The 24,412-nt window shown below is 37.5% G+C and overlaps 1 pseudogene; it reads left to right on the top strand.

Moving 5' to 3' along the window:
- The first annotated feature begins 4,247 nt into the window (after window positions 1-4,247).
- Window positions 4,248-4,948, top strand: LOC120241992 (annotated as a pseudogene).
- Window positions 4,949-24,412: the final 19,464 nt, after the last annotated feature.

Raw genomic sequence — 24,412 nt, 5'->3', positions numbered from 1 at the left:
GAAAATTCCTAGACAAATAAAATAAGATTTAATATTGTAGCAACTTTATTGAGGTGTACTTTACATATACAATCCATATGTTTTACATTTATAATTCAGTGATTTTTTTCAAGGAAATTAAGGACCATTTCTATCACCCCAATGAGATCTCTTCTTTCTGTTTATAGTTAATCTCTGTTCTCAGCTCCAGCTCCTAGAAACCACAATCTACTTTCTTTCTCTGTAGATTTGCATCATCTGGACATTTCTTGTAAGTGGAATCATACAATATGTGGTCTTTTGCATCTGGCTTTTTTCACTTAACACAATGTTTTTACTGTCCATCCATATTATAGCATATATGAGTATTTTGTTCTTCTTTAAGGATGAAAAATATTCATTGTATGGCTATTCCACATTCTAAAGTAAGTCTTGAACTGCCACTCATGTAAGGCAAGACATAACTTATGGTCTAAACATAACAGGATGATTTCCTGCTAACAAAAGAATCACCATTCTCAAAAAATCCCAGAAGATTCAGGAACATGAGTCTAAACAACTTAACAGTCAAAATATCTGAAAGATTATGTATACCAGACATATTAAGAGCCTGGAAATTATGACCAATCCTCAAGGGAAAAGGCAATCAGCAGATGCAAACCTTGAGAAAACCCAGATGTTGGAATTATCAGACAAAGTATTTAAAACATCAATTATATGTATGATCCATGAAGTTGAGGAAAAAGACATTTGAAGTGCATGGATAGATAGATATTTCAATAGAGAAATAAAAAGTACATAGGGGTTCCTGAGTGGCTCAGTTGGTTAACCATGGGACTCTTGATTTGGGCTCAGGTCATGATCCAAAGGTTCGTGGGTTCGAGCCCAGCATCCAGCTCTGTGTTGACAGTGCAGTGTCTGCTTAGGATTCTGTCTCTCTCTGCCCCATCCCCACTTGCACTCTTGCACACACACTCTTTCTCTCAAAATAAATAAAACGTTTTTAAAAAGTATGTAAAAAAAGAACCAAATGTAAAATTTAGAATGAAAAAAATACATTTGAAGTGAAAACCTTCCCACATGAACTCAGTAGTAGTCTAGCGATGATAGAGGATAGAACCAATAACTAGATAATAGGTCAATAAAAGAAAAAAACTGTATGATTTCATTTATATGTGGAATCTAAAAACAGCGGAGTTCAGAATCAGAGAGTGGAATAGTGGTTACCAGGCACTGAAGGGTGAAGAAAATGAGGAGGTTTTGATCAGAGAGTACAAACTTTCAGTCATAAGATGAATAAGTTCTGGGGATCTATTCTACATCATGGTGGCTATAGATAATAATACTGTATTGTATACTTGAAATTTGCTAACCAAGTAGATCTTAAGTGTTCTCACCACACTAAAAAAAAAAAAAAAAGTAACTGTGTAAAGTGATAGATGTGTTAATCCATATAGTAATCAATGTGTATGTATATCAAACTATCATATTATACACCTTAAATATATACATTTTATTTGCCAATTATAACTTAATAAAGCTGAAAAAAAAGAAAATAGGTCAATAAATATTATCCAATCTGAGGAAAACTAAAACAAAGAAGATTCGAAGGTTGAATAAAATGAACAGAGCTTCAGGGGATTATGAGTCAATATCAAAAAGTCTAACATTCATATCATTGGAGTTCCAAAAAAAGGAAGAGATTGGTGCAGAAAAAGATATTTAAAAGAACATTAGCTAAACTTCTCACATTTTCTGAAATACAAATCTACAAATTCAAGAAACTTAATGAACCCAAACAGAACAGCTCAGAGAAAACCATGCCTGGCCATATCATAATCAAATTAATGAGAACCAAAGATAAATTTTTAAAAATCTTTAAAGCAATCCTGGACTTTAGCCACTACTACAAAGCAGTAATCATCAAGACAGTATGGTATTGGCACAAAAACAGACACATAGACCAATTGGATAGAATAGAGAACCCAGAATTGGACCCACAAATGTAATGCCAACTAATCGTTGTCAAAGCAGGAAAGAATATCTAATGGGAAAAAGACCGTCTCTTTAACAAATTGTGCTGCGGAAACTGGACAGCAACATGAAGAATGAAACTAGACCACTTTCTTACACCATACAGAAAAATAAACTCAAAATGGATGAAGGACCTGAATGTGAGACAGGAAACCATCAAAACACTAGAGGAGAAAGGAAGAAACAACCTTTTTGATCTCAGCCTCAGCAATTTCTTACTCGACACTTCTCCAAAGGCAAGGGAATTAAAAGCAAAAATGAACTATTGGGACCTTAATCAAGGTAAAAAGCTTTTGCACTGCAAAGGAAAAAAATCAACAAAACTAAAAGGCAACCAATGGAATGGGAAAAGATATTTGCAAATGACATAGTAGATAAAGGGCCAGTATCCAAAATCTGTAAAGAACTCACCAAACTCCATACCCGGAAAGCAAATAACTCAGTGAAGAAATGGGCAGAAGACATGAATAAACACTTCTCCAAAGAAGACATCCAGATGGCCAACAGACACATGAAACGATGCTCATTGTCCCTCATCATCAGGGAAGAACAAATCAAGACTACACTGAGATACCACCTCATGCCAGTCAGGGTGGCTAAAATGAACAAATCAGGAGATGGTGGCAAGGATGTAGAGAAATGGGAACCCTCCTGCACTGTTGGCGGGAATGCAAACTGGTGCAGCTGCTCTGGAAAACAGTATGGAGGTTCCTCAAAAAATTAACACTAGAACTCCCCTGTGACCCAGCAATAGCTCTGCTAGGAATTTACCCAAGGGGTACAGAAGTGCTGATGCATAGGGGCATATGTACCCCAATGTTTATAGTAGCACTTTCAACAATAGCCAAATCAAGGAAAGAGCCTAAATGCCCATCAACTGACAAATGGGTAAAGAAGATGCGGTTTGTATATACAATGGAATACTACCTGGCACTGAGAAACAATGAAATCTGGTCATTTGCAGCAATGTGGATGGAACTGGAGGGTATGATGCTAAGTGAAATAAGTCAGGCAGAGAATGACAGATACCACATGTTTTCACTCATATGTGGTTCTTGAGGAACTTAACAGAAGACCACGGGGAAGGGGAATGGATTAAAAAAAAAGTTACAGAGAAGGATGGAGGCAAACCATAGGAGACTCTTGAATACTGAGAACAAACAATACTTGATGGAGGGTGGGGGAGAGGGGAAAGTGGGTGTTGGGCATTGAGGAGGGCACTTGTTGTGATGAGCACTGGGTGTTTTATGGAGACCAATTTGACAATAAATGATATTTAAAAAATAATAGAAATCTTTAAAGCAGCCAGTGAAGACATCATAAGTTTTATATATACGGGAACAATGAATCAAACATCTGTGGATTTGTCATCAGAAACCATGGAGACCAGAAGACAGTGGGACATTTTTAAGGTGCTGAAAACAAAGAGCTATTAACCCAGAATATTCGCCATGTAGTGTGGATATGCTTCATGAGTAAATGTGAAATAAAGACATTCTTAGGAAAAGGAAAACCAAGAGACTCTGTCAACAGCAGACATGTTCTACAAGAAATGCTAAACTAAGGTCTTTAGGATCTCTAGGGAAAAGCTGGAATTTTCAAGAAATGAAGGAAGAACATCGAAGATGGTAAATCTATGGATAAAAATAAAAAACTATTTCTCCTAAATTCTTTAAAATGTGTGTTACTGCTGAAATCAAAAGCGTGACAGTGTCTGGTAGAGTTTCCAATGTAAATAGATGATATACATATGAAAAGTATAAAACAGTAAAGGGACCCAAATGGTTATATCGCTTCTGTATTTTGTTTAAAGTGGTAAAATACTACCTAAATTGATTATGAAAGTTAAATGTATATATTATAGTCTCTACTGAAATTATTCAAAACATAATTCAAAGAAAAACAACAAAAAAGCCAACATATTGCACTGAAATAGAAATAGTAAAATCTACCCAGGTAATCCAAAAGAAAGCAGGAAAAGGGTAAGAAAAGAACAGAGGGGAGAAAAGAAACAAATAATATCACATCTAAATCAAATCCTTGCCAACCATTACACTGAAGGTTAAAAATCTAAACACACAAATTAAAAGGCAGAAATTGAAATAATCAAAACAAGACCCAGTTATATGCTGTCTATAAGAAATGCGCTTTAAATATAAAATATAAAGATATATATATATAGGTTGAAAGTAAAATGATGAAGCCTTCTCGCGTGAAATAGCAGTAGCCAGAGCTGTGCAATGTTGTCCATGACAGTGGTGTGCTGGAGACCTGGCCTAGACCTGGTGTTGGAGCCTGACAGCTCCGTGGGCCCTTTGCAGCTGCACTTCCTGCCCTATGCTTCCAATGGATGTACTATACTGGCAATTGCTTGAGGAGAGTTTTCAGTTGTGGCTTCTGATACTTGATTGAGTGAAGGGTTTTCAGTTCACAGCCAAGAAGGCTCCAAGTGTTACAAATTTACAGACAAAACAGTCATTGGATGACACGGTTTTCATGGAGACTGTCTTTCCCTGACGATGATTATTGAAACAAGACTAAAGATGTATAAGTATTCTAATAATAAGAGGATTACGACGGAAGCGATTGCTGAAACGGTGTGTACAATCGCCTATTCATAAGGTGCTTCTTTCCACCCTGTTTACAACATCACTGGGGGACGGGATGAAGAAGGCAAAGGAGCTGTGTACAACTCTGACCCACTAGGGTGCTACCAGAGAGACTTCTTCAAGGCTGGAGGCTCAGCAAGTGCCATGCTACAAACCCTGCTTGACAACCAGGTTGGTTTTAAGAACATGCAGAATGTGGAGCATGTCCCACTGTCCTTGGAGCAGAGCCAGTGGAGACGGACATGTACATTAAGAATACACTCAGAATCTGCATCATAACCAAGGAGGGCATCAGGGGGGAAACTGTTCCCCTGAGGAAGAATTGATGTGTGTGCTGTTATCACAAATCACTTCAAAACTGGTTAATTTTATATCTCGGAACTATCAGACTAATTGGCTTTGTTAAAACATGAAAGCTGTTTTTTTTTTTAAAGTAAAACGATGGAAAAGATATATAACGCCAATAATAATTGAAAGAATGCTGTGGTGTGGCTATATTGATACCAGACAAAGTAAACTTCAGAGCAATAAATATTACCAGGAATAAAGAAGGAATTAGATACTTATGAATCAGTTCACCAAGAAGACATAACAATTGTAAATGTATATGCATCTAACAACAGAGCTTCAAAATACAACTGATAGAATGTAAAGAGGAACTGAAAGATAGAACTGAAAGAAGAAATAGGCAAATCCATAAATGTATATGGTAACTTCAGTACAGGTATCCCAGATGAATATGAATATAGAAAACCTAAACAATATTATCAATAAGTTGAATGCATCTTCTTATCAAGTGCACATGAAACATATTCTGGGCCACAAATATACCTTAAAATTGTACAAGGATAGAAGTCAAACAAAGTATGCTTGCTGACCATAATGATGTTAAACTAGATAGAAATAACAGAGATATAAAATACCTGGAACACCTCAAATATTTGGAAAACATTACTACGTAACCAATGAATTAAAGAGAAAAACTCATGGGAAATTAGAACATATTTTGAATTGAAGTACATTTACATTGCAACATTTGTGAGATACATCTAATGTACTTGTTCAAGGGAAGTATATAGCACTAAATCATCTTTTAGCAAAAGGTTTCAAAGTGAGGATCTAAGCATCTACCTTAAGAAGCTAGTAAAGGTGAGCAAGTTAAATGCAAAGAAAACAGAAGGGAGGAAATGGTAAAGATAAAAGCAGAATCACTGAAAGTGAAACAAAAATAATTGAGAAAAATCAATGAAACTAAAAGCTATATCTTTCCCATTTTCATTAAAATTGATTAATTTGTAGCAACACTAACAACCAAAAAAAAAAGGAATGAAGACACAGATGGCCAATATCAGGAATGGAAAAGGGTATATCACTACAGAGCATACAGATATAAAAGTATATTAAGGGAATACTAAAGAAAATTGTATGCCTATAAATCTGAGAACTTAAATTGAACCAGTTCTTAAAAGACACAAACTACTAAAGTTCACTCAAAAGGAAACAAATAACTAGATAGTTCTATATTTATTAAATAACTTGAATTCATAGTTAAAGAACCTCCAATAAGAAGATTTCAGGTCCAGATGACTCCACTGGAGGATCCTGTCAATCATTTAAAAAAGGATTGGTATTAATCTATACAATCTTTTACAGAAAGAAAAGGACAATGTAACCCTAATATAAAAATCAGACAGGGGCACCTGGGTGGCTCTGTTGGTTGAGCGTCTAACTCTTGAATTGGGCTCACGTCATGATCTTACCATTTGTAGGATAGAGCCCTGCCTGCATTGGGCTCTGTACTGACAGTGCAGAACCTGCTTGGATTCTCTCTCTTCTTCTCTCTCTGCCCCTTCCCTGCTCATGCTCTTTTTCTCTCTCTCAAAATAAACATTAAAAAATCAGACAAAAACTTTAAAGAAACTTAAGAGTCTCATATCCATAATAAATATAGATGCAAAGCCCTGAATAAAATATTAGCAAATAAAGATTAATAATATATAAAAATGATAATATATCAGAACCAAATGAAGTTTATCTCAGGAATATAAGGATGATTCATCACTGAAAATCAATTAGTTTAATTCACCATAATAACAGATTAAAGAAGAAAAGCTATACTCTCATATCAAAAATCACAGGAAGAAAAATTTGACAAAATTCAACATCATTTCATGATATTAAGAATTATCCACAAACAAAGAATCAGAGTGGAACTTAACCTGATAAAGAGTATTTATCAAAAAAAGAAACCCCAGGGGCGCCTGGGTGGCTTAGTCGGTTAAGCGTCCGACTTTCGCTTAGGTCATGATCTCGCAGTTTGTGGGTTCGGGCCCTGCGTCGGGCTCTGTGCTGACTGCCAGCTCGGAGCCTGGAGCCTGTTTCAGTCTGCGACTCCCTCTCTCTCTGACCCTCCCCTGTTCACGCTGTCTCTCTCTCTCTCTCTCCTAGAAATAAATAAAACAATTAGAAAAAAAAAAAAAAAGAAACCCCACCTGAAAACAAAACAAGAAAAAATCCTTCAGGTAATAACATACTGAATGGTGAAAGATTGAATACCTTTTACCCAACATCAGGAATCAGGAATGATGTCTACTTTAAATTTTTTTTTAAATGTTTTATTTATTTCTAGGAGAGAGAGAGAGACAGCGTGAGCAGGGGAGGGTCAGAGAGAGACGGAGTCACAGACTGAAACAGGCTCCAGGCTCTGAGCTGGCAGTCAGCACAGAGCCTGACGCGGGGCTCGAACCCACGAACCGCGAGATCATGACCCAAGCGAAAATCGGACGCTTAACCGACTAAGCCACCCAGGCGCCCCTGGAATGATGTCTACTTTAACCTCGTATTTCACTTCATACTTGATGTCCTCTTGAATGAAATGAGGCCGGAAAAATAAATAAAATGTATACAGATTGGAAAAGAAATAAATCTTTATTTGTAGATGTCATGTTTTTCTAAATAGAACATACCAAGGGGGTGCCTGGGTGGCTCAGTGGGTAAGTGTCCAACTCTTAATCTCAAATCAGGTCTTGATCTCAGGGTTGTGAGTTCAAGCCCTGTTTTAGACTCTGTGATGGGTGTGAAGCCTACTTTAAAAAAAAAAAGAAAAGGAAGAAAATACCAAGCAATCTACAAAAGCAGCTCCTAAAACTCCGTAAATGAGATTAGTGATGAATGATACAAGGTCAGTATACAAAAATCAATTATATTTCCCAGTGCTGACAATGAACAGTTGGAAGACAAAATTTTAAAGTCCATGCATTTATAATAGTTCATACAGCATGAAATACTTATGTATAAATTTAACAAAATATACTTATCTGTTTCCTGAAAAATAGTAAATGGTGATAAAAAGATTCAATACTGTTACATTTCAATTTTTCCTAAATTGATCTACAGATTCAGTTCAATCCCAATAAAATCATGGCAGGGTATTTGTAGATAGAAAAGCTGGCTCAGAAAAGTATGTAGAAATGCAAAGGAACCTAAATAGACAAAACAACTTTGAAAAACAAGAAAAAGTTGGAGGATTCACACGAGCTGATTTCAAGACTTACTGTAAAGCTACAGTAATCAAGATGTGGTGGTATTGGAAGAGGGTAAACACACAGATTATTGGTACAGAATCTAAAGTATAGAAATAGACCCACAGAGATATGGACAATTGATTTTTTGTTACATCTACTTTATTTCTGTGTCATTCCATACATTAAAAATTTTTTAAGAGAGAGAGAGCATGTGTATGCACACGGGCAGGGGAGGGGTGGAGGGAGATGGACTGAGAACCTTAAGCAGCCTCCACACGCTGTCAGCAGACAGCCTGATGTGGAGCTGCAACAAAATCAAGAGTCAGGAGCTTAACTGACTGAACCACCCAGGTGCCCCCCAAAATATCTGTATTGTGGTAAAAATGCATAACAAAATTTACCAGCTTAACTATATAGTTAAGTAGAGTTAAGTATATTCACACTGTCGTGCAGCTCATCTCCAGCACTTTTTCATCTTGCAAAACTGAAACTCTATACCCATTAAACAACTGCTGATTTTCTTCACACTCCAGTCCCTGGAAACCACTCTAACACTTTCTGTTTCTATGAATTTGCCTCCTCTAGATACCTCATAGAAGTGGAATCACATGGTATATGTCTTTTTGTGACTGCTTTATTTTACATAAGCATAATGTCTTCAAGATTCATCCATGCTGTTGCATGTATCAGGATTTCCTTCCTTTTGGCAAACTGAATTTTGACAAAGTTCCAAAGTCAATTAAATGGGAAAAAAATAGTCTTTTCAAAAATCGTGGCTGAAAAACTGGACAGTATGCAACAAAAAATGAATATATCCAGTGCCCACATCTTGGTTACTAATACCACTCCCAATGAAAGGAACCTAGGCTCTTGGAAAAATGACTGTAGGACCAGGGAAGAAATATATGATATGAGCCTGGAACATTTTGTACTGCCACGAAGCACGGAAACAAGCAAGCAACTAAATGAGAAAAACTCCTTGATAGAGGGGATGTGTCAAAGAGACACGGGACCTAATTGAAAGAGGTCCCAGTGGCCAAAGCAACAAGATAAATGAAATAGGGTCAGATTGTAACTCAAAGTATAGAATGAATATCCATGAGTCCATATGGTCATGAATGATCAACAATAAAGAACCTAATGACCTACTGATTTTTTAACTTTTTGAGTACTGATACTCAAAAGAACATTGGTGGATTCAAATTAATTGTGGTCAATAAAATAAGCCAGACATCAAAGAGTACATACTTTATGATTCGATTTATATAAAATTCTAAAAAATGCAAACCGATCTACAGTGACAGAAAGTAGGTCAGTACAGTTAACTGGGAATGGAGGTGGAAAGAAGGATGAAACGCTGCATGAGTTATCTTTTTAGGATGATTGAAATGTTTCTTATCTTAATTGTGTTGTGTTTTCATAGCTGTATACATATGTTAAAACTAATCAGATTTTATACTTCAGCTATGTGCATCTTATTTTATTTCAATTAGGTCTCAAAAAGTTAAAAATTACCTGTTTGACCTTCAGTCTAAGAGCTCTTTTCTTTTCAAATGTTTGTTTATTTATTTATTATTTATTTAAAAAATTTTTATAGCTTTTATTTATTTTTGAGACACAGACAGAGCGTGAGTGGGGGAGGGGCAGAGAGAGAGGGAGACACAGAATCTGAAACAGGCTCCAGGCTCTGAGCTGCCAGCACAGAACCTCACGTGGAGCTCAAACTCACGAAACACGAGATCATGACCTGAGCCGAAGCCAGACGCCTAACCAATTGAGCCACCCAGGCCCCCCTCAAATGTTTATTTATTTTGAGAGAGAGAGAGAGAGAGAGAGAGAGAATGAGCACGGGAGGGCCAGAGAGAGAGAGGGAAAGAGAGAGAGAATCCCAAGCAGGTCCTGCGCTCAGTGCAGAGCCTGACCTGGGGCTTGAACTATGATATCATGACCTGAGCTGAAATCAAGAGTCGGATGCTCTACCTACAGACTGAGCCACCCAAGCACCCTGAGAGCTCTTTTCATTACAGCATACTTGCATCTCTGTGTTGGGGATCGAACCACTGAGGATGGTGGATAGAGAGACAGAATCAGTATTTACGAAGTGATCTATCAGAGTCTCCCAGATCTTGAAACATAGTATTAGGTCAGATTTCAAATAATAGATGGAACTACATGAAATTGCTTGTTTTATAGGCTGAAAGTGGTTGAATATAAGAATTTCATATGCAGGTGTGTACAGGGAAAGAGCATAATATATGCATGGCATTTCAACATAGATGCAAATTCATAGAGTGGTGAAATGTGACATCTGTGCGTCGATTCAAGGAAGGATATTGGCTTCTCACTTTCAGTACAAGACATGAAGCCTCAATAGAGCATTTGAATTTTCTTCTTAAAATGGAAATAGCTTCAGACAATGTAGAAAATTTAAAGAAGTAAAAATCACCCAAGGAAAATCACTGTCAATTTGGTGCTCATTCTTTAGGATTTTTTCTATACATATGTAAACTCACAGAGATTATAGCTTATTTTTTAAAGTAGTATTGTGCTATAGATACCCATTTGATATGAATGCAACACATGTATTTTTATTTTGTTTTTCTTAGAAATCCTTTCAAGGAAATATATAAAAGAACATAACTTTGATTTTTAGTTTTCACATTGTTTTGTCATCATGTGGAGGAATTCTAATTATTTCTTTTAAAAAATCTGTGTTGTTAACATTTTGGCAGTTTAGAGTTGTACTACTCTGAAGAAGAGTCTAATGAATATTCTTGTAGCTACATCCGTGTACACATACATGAATATTTTGGCAGGATAACTTGTTAGGGGATGGTCAGTGGGTAAAACATTCTTGAGACTTCAGATATAGAATTGATAGTCTGGTAAATCCTTCTTGCAACACTGCTTCCTTCACTTTAGGGATGCTATTATTCTCTTGCTTTTCTGTTTAACTCATTGGCTTTTCTTTTTAACCCATTTCCTTTTAATCATTGGTTAATCCATTAACCCTCCTGTTTCTTTTGCTGGATCCTTCCCTCTTCCTAATATCTAAATGCTCAGACCTTGGAGGTTTTCTTTATCTACAATGGCTTTCTATATAATCTCACCTTGTCCCATGACTTCCAAATTTATGTCTCCAGCCCTGACCTGTCCCTGTATTCCAGTCTCTCTGCTTGGATAACTAATATGCATTTGAAACGTAAATATTGTCTCAAATCAGTATTTTTATTCGCACTCCACTTTTCAATCTGCTCGTCATTTATTATCCTCCCCACCATCAGTTGCTTAAGCCAAAAGCTGAGAAATATCCTTGATTCTTCTCCTTCTCCCTTAATCGAAAACTACTGCAGCAACAAATTCATTCAGATCTACCTTCAAAATATATCCCAAATCTGACAACCTCTTACCATCTCTGCCTCAACCATCATAGTCTAAGACACCATCATATGCCAGCTGAACTCCTGCACCTAGCTCTTAAGTGCTGCCCCCCCTTGCCCCTCTACTCTATGCACCATAGAATGACTGACCCTTTAAAAATGCAAACAAAGGCGTGCCCGGGTGGCTCATCCGGTTAGGCATCTGACTCTCGGTTTCTGCGCAGGTCATGATCTCGTGGTTCATGGGTTCAAGCCCCACATTGGGCTCTGTGCTGATGGTGCAGAGCCTGGTTTGGAATTTTCTCTCCCTCTCCCTCTCTCACTACACCATCCCTGCTCACGCTGTCTCCGTCTCTCTCAAAATAAATAAATGAATTAAAAAATTTTTAAATTAAAAAGTGTGAACAAAGCTATGCTAGTGACGTTTCCAAATCCTCCGATGGCTTCCCAGTGGACCTTTTAAATTCATAGCTTTCTGTTCCATATGCACTGGGATCCTTGCCATCTCTTGAATGCCCCCTCTGCTCTTATGGTTACCTTTGTTTTCTTAATTATTTCATTTTTTTCCATTTAAGTGTTACCTATTCAGGGAGGACCTCTCTTAACACCCAGTCTAAGATAGCACCTCCTGCTACACTTTTCCCCGCTATCCTGCTTAATCTTTCTGTCATAACACTTATCAGCACTTGACACAATATACATTCAGTTGTTAATTTATTTATTTTGTTTCATAAGTATGCAAGCTCTACTGGGTGCAGAGCCTTTTTTACTTTCTTGTCATACATAGCAGACATTCACTGAAAACATGAATTAATGAATAAATGAATTATTACAAAAGCTTGTAACAATTTCCATTTCTACCAGCAGTATCTGAGAGAGTGTTTTCCCATACACTTGCCAATAATGAATATTGTGGATGTTTTTCATGTTTGCTAATCTGTAGCTTACAAAATAATATATCAAGGTAAGAAACGAGAAGATGATCAGAATAGAGCTTTTTTCCCCCTTTCTTAGTGGTATATAAGATAATGTGCATCTTAAAGATAATAACATCTATGATTTGATGAAACATGGTATGCAGACTGTCAACTTGCCTTGCATTGTACATACAGAATAATTAGCGAACATGGTTCCTATCTTTGAAAAGCTGACAAACTAAGTGATAAGTAAAAAGTGCATAAAGATTTTGAATAATTTGGGATTAAATCAGGCAGTAATCCTTTTACAATCATTAGTTTGATTAGTAGTTTTCTGGTTCTGTTCAGTGGGTCTGCCCCAGGGGTCTTCAGACAGTGGGTAAGGAATGGACAGCCAGCTGAGCTCATATTCTACATCAAATGGAGTAGTTCTTGTTTTAGTTAGATTACATTTTGGATTTCCTTGGTCTTGCCATTATTTCACTTGAATGAAGAGTGCGATTGATTAGAAATAAACACAAATATTTGAAATCTATTGTTTTAAATATTTAAAGAAGGGCCAAAAAGTATGTGCTAGAATTATAGAAGAAGGCTTGAATTGAATAGACGGAAATTAAAGAATATTTATTTCTATTTTATAGTCCTTTACAGTCTTCTTTTTTTTTCTTTTTAATTTTTTTAAGGTTTTTTAAAATTTATTTCTAGAGAGAGAGAGAGCGTGAGCAGGGGAGGGTCAGAGAGAGAGGGAGTCACAGACTGAAACAGGCTCCAGGCTCTGAGCTGGCAGTCAGCACAGAGCCGACGCGGGGCTCGAACCCACGAACCGCGAGATCATGACCTAAGCGAAAGTCGGACGCTTAACCGACTAAGCCACCCAGGCGCCCCCCTTTACAGTCTTCTAAATGTGTTTATATATATTATCTCACTTAAGCTTTATCACATCCCCATGAGTTAGGCATGTCAGCTAACACTATCCTCATAAGGGGAAAACAGGACTCTGTGAGCTGTTCAGGATTATATGGCAGTTAATCTAATCTATAGCAGAACCAGGATTCACAAATCAGAAATCAAGGTATTCTAATTCCAAGAGAACAGCATTAGTAAAATGCAGACTCTCATGAGTAAGAAGACCTAATTTCTCTCTAAGACTCTGATTCTTTTATAACACTTTTATTTAAAAGTTTTCCTCCTAACCATATTTATCTGAAGTTCAGATCTAATCCTCATATTACATTGTTATTATATATAGGATTTCTAGCTCAGTTTTGTTCTCTCTAATGCCCTGAAAATAGAATACTGGAGTCACTTTGTAATATATGTGATTGGGTTGATTTTTTAAAAAATGTTTATTTTATTTTGAGAGAGAGAGAGCAGGGAAGGAGCAGAGGGACAGGGTGAGAACCCCAACCAGGCTCCGTGCTGTCAGCACAGAGCTCAAATCACGTTCTATCCCACAGACAGTGAGATCATGACCTGAACCGAAATCAAGAGTCCAATGCTTAACTAACTGAGCTACCCAGGAGCCCCGAGTTGATTTTTTTTTTTTCCATTAGCAGATGCTTCTATGAGATTGCAAGAAGAAGAAGAAGAAACGAGGAGGAGGAGGAGAAAAAGGAGAAGAAAAAGGCTTTTAATGGTCTTTTATTCCAGAATCATAGGGTAACTGATGAGGAGACTGGATTTAGCTGACTGAAACTGGCAGCTTAAAAATAATTGGTGTGCTAGATATAATTACTCGGTGTCAGACACATTACGCAAGTTATTTCATTTGATTCCTTACAACCTTATTTAATGCGGTGATTGATAGATGAGTTGATTCCTCTCAGTACCACCATCCCCTTCCTCCCTAAAGACATTTCACAGGAGATCATGGTTTTATTTTCTTATAACTAGCATTCAATTTTTAGAGACATTTGCATTCTTTAATATTATACTTTAGTTTTTTACTATTATTTAGCTTTTTTACTACCTTTAAAATTAGACTTGAATACCTACAATTTAGAGAATCTTCATCCAACACGTAAAATACTTAAATGATAAATTTACCTGTACAGTTTTTGATGGAGTGAAATAAAGATTAATCTACTCCAAAAAGCAAGTTCTTAGGGATGAAAAGAAGACCTCAGGCTTGAAGCTCGATCTCACTGGTACAAGAGAGACTTTTCAGGCTTTGCAGGAGTCCGCTTCCCTGAGCAACATGGAGTTAGATTTCACACGGGATCTGCTGGGAGTTCTTCTTCTCATTCACTAATTCCCACACCTGAAACTACTTTCACTTGCCTCAAATTCTGAGACCAGGGGCACCTGGCTGGTCCAGGCAGTAGGGCATGTGACTCTTGATCTCAGGGTCATGAGTTCAAGCCACATGCTAGGCATTGAGCCTACTTACAAAAACTCTGAAACTAATTCTGCTTTTATACTAGAGAACTGGAAGGAAAATAATGACATCTGTTGAGCACTTTCTTTGTGCCAGACACATTATCTGAATCATTTTATTCAATTCTTCACAATGACACTAATTATTGCCAACTGACAACAGCGAAAACAATACATACGCTCAATAAATATTTGTTGGCTAAACAAACAGGCAGCATAATTCCTTATATTCCCATTTTATAGTTGAAGAAATTGATACTCAGATAGGGTAAACATATAGCCCAAGATTACACAAGTGGTAAATTTCTTCTTCCTTTCCTCCTTTCCTTCCTCTTTTTCTTTTTTTCAGTTAAAAAATTGTTTCAACAGTTATACATGGTTGGCATTAAAGACCTAAATATTGGGGCACCTCGGTGGCTCAGTCGGTTGGGCATCTGACTTCGGCTCAGGTAATGATCTCACAGTCTGTGGGTTAGAGCCCTGCATCGGGATCTGTGCTGACAGCTCAGAGCCTGGAGCCTGCTTCAGATTCCGTGTCTCCCTCTTCTCTGCCTCTCCCTCGCTCACTCTCTGTCTCTCAAAATGAAATAAAGATATAAAAAAACCTTAAAAAATCAAATAAAAACATAAATACTATCAAAATATAAAGATTTAAAGTGAAAGTCTCTCCACCTCTTCCCTGATTTGCTATCTAGAGATACTCCTGTAAACAAATCTCATAAATGCCATGATTCCTGGTTGGACCTTATAACTCCTAGATTCATATAACTGGGTTTTGTCTTCAATTTTTTAATGTTTATTTATTTTTGAGAGATGGAGAGGAACAGATTGTATGTGGGGGAGGGGCAGAGAGAGAGGGAGACACAGAATCCGAAGCAGACTCCAGGCTCTGAGCTGTCAGCACAGAGCCTGTTGAGGGACTTAAGATCACAGACCATGGGATCATGACCTGAGCTCGTCGGACGCTTAACCGACTGAGCCACTCAGACACCCCTAACTGGGGTTTGTCTTGACCTCTGGTTGCAAACTCTCATCTTGTACCCCCCATTTTGCAGCTGAGTGCTTTTACTGTTGTATTGTCATGCTTTTATTTCTGCCACAGTAAGCAAAAGCGTATTGGTATTGTTTATAATAAAGGTATTACTCTAGCTGAGTTTACCAACATTAAAGCTTTTCTAGTTAGGTTGCCACTATACACTTGGGGGATGTGACAGACAGTTAATATGTACTATATAGCAACAGTTTTATGACTGCAGTAGCAATTGAACGAGTAAGCATGGCAGCACTATGCACTAAAACTGATAAATGGATTATGAAGAAAAGCAGTGCACAAAGAACTGGTAACTGCTTGTCGCTGTTCTCTGATTTGATGTGATGCTGGTGATAGAGCCTCAGTCTTTCTGAAGGCAATCTGGGTTGTTGCAGAAAAAGCTAAAACTATCTTAATAGATCTTCAGTTTACCATCACATTTCTTCTTTCATTGTCTCCTGCGGTAGTTTATCTTTAGTAAGGGATCTTTAGCAATTCCATTTCCAGCAGATTGTTCCTCACCATCTTCTTTATTTAGTTCATCTCACTGTTTCTTCAATAAGTCAATTTTAAGAATCAGCTGTCATTACTCTCTGACCGCAATAATATTTCCTTCCTTATCCTTACTCTTTATACTTAACTGATTTTTTTCTTTTGCTCCCATCCCACCAATAACCTCCAATCTCTTTAGGTCTTCAGATGAATTTTTCATTTAGGTATTATTATCATTATTTGTTTGCCTACGAATCCCGTGACCCTTGATCAACTATTTTAACATGTCTCCACAAATAATCCCTTATTTCCTTGATCTTTCTTAAGTCTATAAAATTCATTTTTTTAATGTTTATTTATTTTGGAGGAGAGAGAGGGGCAGCAGGAGAAGGGCAGAGTAAAAGGGAGAGAGAGAATCCCAAGCAGGCTCTGCACTGTCAGCACAGAACTGGATGTGGGGCTCGAACTCACAAACCATAAGATCATCATCTGCACCAAAACCAAGAGTTGGGCACTGAACTGACTGAGCCACTTAGGAGCTCCTGTAAAACCCATTCTTAACCCAGAAAAGAAACTTCTTGTTATTCTGCCCCTCTGATTTTACTCCTAAACCTTCATATCTGAGGAAAGTCACAAAATCATGATGGATGACCAAGTTCAGAATAAATGTGGGCTCCTGAAATTCAGCGGGATTCTGTACTTTAGTTGCTAGTTCTCTTATAGTTTCATGACATTTTCGGATCATTCCCTCCAGTAGATGCCCAAACTTTATACAGGCCCTACTATCTCAGCCCTAAATATGTTTTTTTTTTTTTTTTTTTTAAGGTTTTTATTTTCTCTTTATTTTTTTTTTATTTTATTTTTTTTACAAATAGTTTATTGTCAAATTAGTTTCTACATAACACTCAGTGCTCATCCCCAAAGTGCCCTCCTTCATGCCCATCCCCCCCTCCCCCCCACATCCATCAGTCCTCAGTTTTTGTCAGCATTCAAGAGTCTCTCATGGTTTGCCTCTCTCCCTTTCCCCCACCATTTCCGCCCTTCTTCTCCCCCTTGGTCCTCCGTCAAGTTCCTCCTAATCCTCCTATACGTGCAAACATATGGTATTTGTCCTTCTCTGCCTGACTTATTTCGCTCAGCATAACACCCTCAAGGTCCATCCATGTTGCTACACATGGCCAGATTTCATTGTTTCTCATTGCCATGTAGTATTCCATGGTATAGATAAACCACATCTTCTTGATCCATTCGTCTGTTGATGGACACTTAGGCTCTTTCCATGTTTTAGCTATTGTGGAGAGTGCTGCTATGAACATTGGGGTACATGTGCTCCTATGCCTCAGCATTTCTGTATCCCTTGGGTAAATTCCTAGCAGTGCTATTGCTGGGTCATAAGGGAGTTCTATTGTTAGTTTCCTGAGGAACCTCCACACTGTTTTCCAGAGGGGCTGTACCAGTTTACATTCCCACCAACAGTGCAGGAGGGTGCCCGTTTCTCCACATCCTCGCCAGCATCTAGAGTTCTCTGATTTGCTCATTTTAGCCACTCTGACTGGCGTGAGGTGGTATCTCAGTGTGGTTTTGATTTGTATTTCCCTGATGAGGAGGGATGCTGAGCATCGTTTCATGTGTCTGTTGGCCATCTGGATGTCCTCTTTGGAGAAGTGTCTGTTCATGTCTTCTGCCCATTTCTTCACTGGGTTGTTTGTTTTTCGGGCGTGGAGTTTGGTGAGTTCCTTATAGATTCTGGATATTAACCCTTTATCTGATATGTCATTTGCAACTATCTTTTCCCATTCCGTTGGTTGCCTATTAATTTTCTGGGTTGTTTCCTTGGCTGTGCAGAAGCTTTTAATCTTGATGAGGTCCCAACAGTTTATTTTTGCTCTCGATTCCCTTGCTTTTGGGGATGTGTCAAGTAAGAAGTTGCTGCGGTGGAGGTCAAGGAGGTTGTTTCCTGCTTTCTCCTCTAGGGTGTTGATAGTTTCCTGTCTCACGTTCAGGTCCTTTATCCATTTTGAGTTGATTTTTGTGCATGGTGTGAGAAAATGATCTAGTTTCATTCTTCTGCATGTTGCTGTCCAGTTCTCCCAACACCATCTGTTAAAAAGGCTGTCTTTTTTCCATTGGATATTCTTTCCTGCTTTGTCAAAGATCAGTTGGCTGTATACTTTTGGGTCCACTTCTGAGTTCTCAATTCTGTTCCATTGGTCTATGTGTCTGTTTTTGTGCCAATACCATACTGTCTTGAGGATGACAGCTTTGTAGTAGAGGCTGAAGTCTGGGATGGTGATACCTCCCGTTTTGGTTTTATTTTTCAGTATTACTTTGGCTATTCGGGGTCTTTTGTGGTTCCATACAAATTTTTGGATAGTTTGTTCTAGTTTTGAGAAGTATGCTGGTGCAATTTTGATTGGAATTGCATTGAATGTGTAGAGTGCTTTAGGTAGTAATGACATCTTAACTATATTTATTCTTCCTATCCATGAGCATGGAATGTTTTTCCATTTCTTTGTGTCTTCTTCAATTTCCTTCATAAGTTTTCTATAGTTTTCATCATACAGATCTCTTGTATCCTTGGTTAGGTTTATTCCGAGGTATTTTATGGTTTTTTGTGCAATTGTGAATGGGATCAGTTTCTTGATTTCTCTTTCTGTTGCTTCATTGTTGGTGTATAAAAATGCAACCGATTTCTGTACGTTGATTTTGTACCCTGCAACTTGGCTGAATTCTTGGATCAGTTCTAGTAGGCTTCTGGTGGAGTCTGTCGGGTTTTCTATGTAGAGTATCATGTCATCTGCGAAGAGTGAAAGTTTGACTTCCTCTTTGCCAATTCTGATGCCTTTGATTTCCTTTTGTTGTCTGATGGCTGATGCTAGGACTTCCAGCACTATGTTAAACAACAGTGGTGAGAGTGGACATCCCTGTCGTGTTCCTGATCTCAGGGGGAAAGCTCTCAGTTTTTCCCCGTTGAGGATGATGTTAGCTGAAGGCTTCTCATAGATGGCTTTGATGATGTTTAAGTAGGTTCCTTCTATCCCAACTTTCTCGAGAGTCTTTATTAAGAAGGGATGCTGTATTTTGTCAAATGCTTTTTCTGCATCTATTGACAGGATCATATGGTTTTTATCTTTTCTTTTATTGATATGATGGATCACATTGATTGATTTGCGAATGTTGAACCAGCCCTGTAACCCAGGAATGAATCCCACTTGATCTTGGTGGATGATTCTTTTGATATGCTGCTGGATTCGATTTGCAAGGATCTTGTTGAGAATTTTTGCATCCGTATTCATCAAGGATATTGGCCTATAGTTCTCTTTTTTTGTTGGATCTCTGTCTGGCTTGGGAATCAGAGTGATGCTGGCTTCATAAAATGAGTCCGGGAGTTTTCCTTCGACTTCTATTTTTTGGAATAGCTTGAGAAGAATTGGGATTAATTCTGTTTTAAATGTCTGGTAGAATTCCCCAGGGAAACCATCAGGTCCAGGGCTCTTATTTGTTGGGAGATTTTTGATCACTGATTCGATTTCTTCACTCGTTATGGGTCTGTTCAGGTTTTCTATTTCTTCCCGTGTGAATTTTGGTAGTGAGTGTGTGTTTAGGAATTTGTCCATTTCTTCTAAGTTGTCCAATTTGTTGGCATATAATTTTTCATAGTATTCCCTGATAATTGCTTGTATTTCTGAGGGGTTGGTTGTAATAAGTCCATTTTCATTCATAATTTTGTCTATTTGGGTGCTCTCTCTTTTCTTTTTGATAAGCCTGGCTAGAGGTTTGTCAATTTTGTTTACTTTTTCAAAAAACCAACTCTTGGTTTCATTGATCTGTTCAATTGTTTCTTTGGTCTCTATGTTGTTTATTTCTGCTCTAATTTTTACTATTTCTCTTCTTCTACTGGGTTTAGGGCGTTCTTGTTGCTCTGCCTCTAGCTCCTTTAGGTGAGCTGTTAGATTTTGGACTTGTGCTTTTTCTAATCTCTTGAAATAGGCCTGGAGAGCAATGTACTTTCCTCTTAGGACTGCCTTGTCAGCCCTAAATATGTTTACTACTTAATTTCTTGGGTAAGATTGAGGCCATTTGATGTGGCTCCCTGTCCTTTCTTCATTTCCTTTTAAGTAGGTTTTTATTACCAAATCCTCCTCTTCACCAGTATCTTATCATTTAACATCCTGTATTTGTCCTGTAAGAGACACTTGGTCAAAGCAGGTACCTCTTGTTCTCATCCTTCCCACACTTCTCCACACCTTGCTGCACAGTGATCCCCTCTCTACAATGTCGATCTCTCTTTTCTTCCCACAAATAAGATATGCTTCCCCTAGAATCCTCCACAGTCTCCCTTGAAACCGGATATCTCCCCAAATTGCCATTTCATTTCCCTCCCACACCCTTTATTGCTTTTATAAGACAATAGGCTGTACTTGCAGTTTTTATTCCTTACTGCTTCTTTATACTCCTTAAAAATCTGGTTTCTATTCTCACAACTGTACAGAAATTCTTTCCTCCAAATTCTGATGTCTTGATAATAGTTTCATATAATGACTTTCCCGCTTGTCAGCCTTTTGGTCTTACTCTAAGACATATGACTCTCTAAGGCATATGTACTTAAAGTTAAGGACATATGTTGGTGACCATATCCTTCTTCAAATTCGTTTCTGTTACGGTGGAGGAACTTCTCTGTCATGGATTTCCTCTTACCTGTAGGTGTCCTTTACATTAACTTCTGTTATATATTGTAAACTTTTGCATGGAAAATTGAGAGCATTTATTCATAGAAAGACCTGTACTCAATTCTTTATGGGGATTTATTCACAAGTGTCAGAACCTAGATTCAACCCAAGAGATGAATGGATAAACAAATTGTGGTACATTCACAAAATGGAAAACTACTCAGGAATAAAAATAAACTACTGAGACACATAACGTGGGTAATTCTCAAATGTATTATGCTAGCAGAAAGAAGCCAGACACTAAAGAGTGCATACCATCAAGTTCAATTTATATGACATTCATGAAAAGGCAAAAACTACAGTGACAGAAAGCAGATTAGTGGTTGCCAGCTTGGTCGGAGGCTAGGGGAGGATATTGAGCATCAAGGTCCAAAAGGGAAGGCTCTGGAGTGATGGAAATGTTCTACATAATGATTGTGGTGGTGGTGGTTATATAACTGGGTACATTTGTTATTGACATTTTAGAATTTTGTTGTATATAAATGATACCTCAATAAAGTTGATGAAAACTTAAAATATAAACCTCTAGAACTAGTGCAGTGATTTTATATCCTCCTATATTCCCCAAAGAAATAAATTGTTCCTTTTTTTAATAATCATTCTCCTTTTGAAATTATTTTATTATTTGCCTCAATAGATTATAAACTTATTTGGGGGATCTACCACTGAATCCAATATTGTTAGTTTCGGTTAGTTACACAGAATGTACTCTGCAAGTACTTGGTTTATTGATGCAGTTTTTTAAAGGAGAAATTCAGACTTAAGAAAAAATATAGTATAATATTTAAAACACTTGTTATTGAAGAAACAAGGTTAAATCATGGCTTTGTAGCATAGCTGTGCAGGTTTGGGCAAATTTCTTTTTCTGTGTGTGCTTTTCTTTTGTTTCTTCTATAAGAGAGGGAAAAGGATAGTAATTATTTCATAAGTTTATTGTAAGAATTAAAAATGATAATGCTTATAAATTGCATGAGAAAAATGCAAAAAGCACTAGAGAGAATAAAATTTATTTTATCCTTTTTAAAAAAATTTCAGCATATATTTCTTTTTGAGAGACAAGGGGAGACAGAACATGAGCAGGGGAGAGGCAGAGAGAGAGGGAGACACAGAATCCGAAGCAGGCTTCAGACTCTATACTGTCAGCACAGAGCTTGATGCGTGGCTCAGACTCACAAACCGTGAGATCATGACCTGAGCCGAAGTTGGACACTTAACTGACTGAGCCACCCAGGTGCCCTATTTTATCCTTTTAAGAGAACTTATTCACCATCTAATTTTGCATGTACATTGGGTTTGTCACTTAATAAAAGTATAATCACCATCCCTAATCAGGACTCCATATTTCTGTAGACAATCTTTGATGCTGGAAACAATTGCCGATGCATTTTCTCTATCATATCCTCCCATTTTACCTAGTTTTCTTCCTTTACCATATTCACTCCTTTGTAGTTATCCTATTTGATATTTATCATTACCTTTTAGATATGGGATTTTAAGACAAGTCCTCAAGAAGCTATTTATTTTATTTCTATTGCTTTGTTTGCAGTTGAAGTGCATTGGTTAATGACTTATTTAATGGATAGATCAATTGCCAGGTAATTATTCTTTAAATATGATAAATAAGGATGCCTGGGTGGCTGGCTCAGTCAGTTGGGCATCAGACTCTTGACTTCAGCTCATGTCATGATCTCACGGTTCAGTTTGTGGGACCGAGGCTAGGATTCTCTCTCCCCCTCTCTCTCTGCTCCTCCCCTGCTCATGCTCTCTTTCTCTCTCTGTGTGTCTTTCTCTCTCTTAAAATGAATGAATAAATCAAAATGAATTAAAAGTAAAAATAAATATAAATAGCTTATTAAAATAGCTAAGTAGACCATTAAACACTGACAAGTATGATTAATAAATTTTAGAGTGATAACTGACTAAAATTTAAATAAATTATAGAATTTTCTTTTTTAAAAAATGTTTATTTTTGAGAGAAAGAGAGAGTATGCATGAGAGGGGGAGGGGCAGAGAGAGAGGAAGACAGAGGATTTGAAGCAGGCTCTGCGCTGTGAAGAACCCAAAGTGGGGCTCAAACTCATGAGCTATGAGATAATGACCTGGGCCCAGATCAAGACTCAGACACTTGATCAACTGACCGAGCCCCGGAGGCATCCTGAATCATACAATTTTCCAGCTATAAGGCATATAAGTAGTGATTCACTGTATGTCTCTCATTACTTTATGAGAAAACTGAGGCCAAAAGAGGCTAAATGTCTTGCCTAAGGACATACAGCTAATTAGTGACAGAACTCCCAATTAAATCCATTCTTAACCATTCTTTACCCAGTGGCTTCCTATTAAATCCAGTTGGCATCTGTATGAACATGATTACTTACTTTAGTAATTCTTAACCACTAGAAAATTTTATTGAACATAGCTTTTATTTTGCCTAGGAATAGTAGAATATCTTTATCAACTCATGCTGACTCTCATAGAGTAAGAGTGAGATGTAATATAATTATATAATTTCCCTAATAAAACCATGATTCCTCTGCTCTAACCTTTCTCATTGATCTGTATCAAAATATACCTGTCTCTTTTTATTTTTGAGATGGCATTAGCTTTACTGAAAATATGAGGAATAGGGGTGCCTGGGTGGCTCATTCGGTTCAGTGTCCGACTTCGGCTCAGGTCATGATCTCAGGGTTCCTGGGTTCGAGCCCCACTTCGGGCTCTGTGCTCACAGCTAGCTCAGAGCCTGGAGCCTGCTTCAGATTCTGTGTCTCCCTCTCTCTCCAACACTCCCCGGCTCGTACTGCCTCTATCTCTCAGAAATAAATAAAACATTTAAAAAAAAAAAGAAAATATGAGGTATAGTATTTTTCACAAACTCTGATTGCTTGCCTACTGCCTGGATTTTGAAATCTACACTATTTACCCTTTTAATTTTATCCTTTCCAATTTCTACGTCTCTAGTCTCTGTTTCTACTTAGCTTCTTTAGTCTGTCACTTTGAGAATTTGATTTAGATTGCAACAAATTACTACTCATGAAGTGAACTTGGACATCTTCTGTCACACTCCATTCCTAGGGAAGTGAAGTGGCTTAAGGTCATATAGATAATAGTAAATATGGGATCAGAACTCAGGTTTTCTGGCTGTAAACACTGTGTCTTTTAGAATATTACAAGATTAAGTTTCTTCATATCATTTTGAGTTCTTCTAGAATACACATACACCTGTATATACAAAATGTATGACATTAATTCAGTGTATCTCTGCCTTTCTCCTATCAGGCTACTTTATTCTTCATCCATCAAGGCAACTGAGAATGTTTGAGTTTGTATCTGATTTAAGACTC

This window comes from Hyaena hyaena, unplaced genomic scaffold (genome assembly GCF_003009895.1).
Source record: "Hyaena hyaena isolate Hyena2069 unplaced genomic scaffold, ASM300989v1 scaffold_297, whole genome shotgun sequence".
Taxonomy (NCBI): Eukaryota; Metazoa; Chordata; class Mammalia; order Carnivora; family Hyaenidae; genus Hyaena; species Hyaena hyaena.
Note: the sequence above shows the minus strand (reverse complement) of the source record. Positions and strands in the feature narration are given on the sequence as shown.